A 2392-nucleotide genomic window follows, 5' to 3' on the forward strand; every position below is an offset into this window, starting at 1 on the left:
TTCACCCTACTGCTTGGTGCTACTTCTTTCCAGTCCCTCTACTGTTGTTTGTGTCTGTCTGTCTGTCTGTCTGTCTGTCTGTCTGTCTGTCTATCTATCTGTCTTACTTTCCCCATGCACTGAATGACCATTTATTGTACATGTAGTGTTGATGACGTGTTTCTCTTTATCCAAACAAAAAAATCTTTCTCCTCTGTACCCCTTCCTAAATTATGTCAAATCTGGTGTGGTTTGCTTCTTCTTTCCTATCAAGTGTCTCTATCGTCTTTATCTCCCCTCCTTCTTTTTTGTGTGTGTTACTCTCTTGTAACACCTCTAATCTTCGGCTCTTCTATGACTTTATTGTGTTGTAAGTGCCGTATTAAACACTTACTAAAACAATAAATTATCAAAATTGTGTCGATGTGACGTAAAAAAAAAATAACATATAAAAGTCTTGCTAAATTATAAAAGAGACGTATGCAACCTCTTAGTATGCTTTCCTTCACATGGCCAGTTTGAGTCGATCAGGGGGATATTCAAAATATATGAATAAAAGGTGACCCTAATTGTTGCCTGTGTTTTAATGTAGGCTATTAATGTCAGAAATCTGGTTGTAGTCTGAACTGTCTGAATGATTCTGCCATGTCATATATATATATATATATATATGTGAGGCAGCGTGATGGAATCAGGCTCTCGTCAAAATAATGAAATCGAAGAAAACAGCAGTTTTCTCCCTGCTTAGCAATTTTTATCAAATGTTTGGTTTTTTGGTTCAACACCTTTTATGTCCATTTATAAACACATTCCTTGGAGGATTTCACCGAAAACGCTGATTGAAGGCACAAAAATATAAATTTTCTATTTCCATGGACTCTCCAGCTTTTGAATTTACAAAGCTTTGGCGACCAGTTTCTCGCTAATTTTACCTCCTAAACTAGGTGACCCCCACCTCCTTCAATCCAAAAGATCTCCACTTCTATTGAAGATGGATGGGTAATTTTTTCATTGAAAGCAAGACAAATGAACAAGCTTTTAAGATGATACCAATAACTCAATATGCCCAAAAATTTACGAGAGCCTGATTCCACCACGCTGCTGCCTCACATATATGTATATATGCTATAATATATATAATTTGCCTGTGTGTTTATGTTTATCTGTGTGTTTACGTAAGTGTCTGCTTGAGGTTTTTCTTGTTTTATTTAATGTATGCTATTTTTAAGTCGTTATTATGACATTTGCCTGGTTTACCTATATCTGTTGCAGTAAACTGTACACCACCTGTTTGTTACATTGTAGCCCTGTGTGGGTGGTTGGTAGGTGCTCTGATATGGTTTGCTTCTTATTTCCGTCTATCGAACATGATCTATCGTCCTTATCTCTCTTCCATCTTTTCTTTGTATGTTACTGTTACCCCCAAGTAACACTTATTATCTTTGGCACGTATATATGGCCTATTAGACTTGTGTTGTAAGTGCCGTAAAACTGTTATTAAAACCAAACCAAACCTGGTTCCAATGAGCAGATGATCTTGTTCAAACTGTGTTCACGGTGTAGATGTTTCTTGAAATATTTGTCTGCCATACGACAGTGTCGAATAAATGAGCTTCCCAAATGTTGATGCTGTTCCTCAATCTTTATTCTTGTGTGTGTCTTTGTCAACGTTTATTTCAAGAATACAGAATGATTTATTGTTTTATGGAGAATTATATTCTGTCGAACCTGCACAAGACAATAAGCTGTACAAACCCCCCCCCCACCGGGGCAGTGCCACTGACTGAAGTTGTCTTCAGGGCATTCCCAAAAGGGGGATATTAATTCTTATGCACAGTAGAATTGTAAATAGGCTGATTTATCAATGTCATGCTCATACTGTGCTGAAAAAACATAGGGGAACTGCAGCTTTTTCTTTCCTCGTCCTTACTATCATCATTTCTCCTTTACTTCTTTTGTATGTTTGTCATGCTCTTGTGAACTGCTATTTCCGAGGTGCCTTGATAGTCGAAGCAGACCTTGTGCTGTTGAAGCTAGAGAGGTGAGCAGAGTAAGTCTGATTCCCTGTTTGGACTTCCTCTGTTGACATCCACCCCTTGGCGCTCATATGACCTTATGCAGTTGCGAGAGCCGTGTACCTGACTAAAACTAAAACAAAACAGTAAACAAATTTGTAAAAAAAAATATTTTAAAAAATATTAGGCTTATTTCAGTGTGTGTACATGTATATTGTTGCCTGTCTGTTTAATTGAGGAAGACAGAATTGGAAATCTGTTTGATAACGAATAAGTTATGTAATTGTATATGGGTCTATGTAGAGATAAAATATATTATATAGTGGGCCAAAACAGCGCCTCGCCAAACGTTGTTGAATGGCCAGAATGCGTCCCTTCAATGAGTTTATATAGCCCAC

Source organism: Aplysia californica, unplaced genomic scaffold (genome assembly GCF_000002075.1).
Source record: "Aplysia californica isolate F4 #8 unplaced genomic scaffold, AplCal3.0 scaffold00972, whole genome shotgun sequence".
In the NCBI taxonomy this organism is placed as follows: Eukaryota; Metazoa; Mollusca; class Gastropoda; order Aplysiida; family Aplysiidae; genus Aplysia; species Aplysia californica.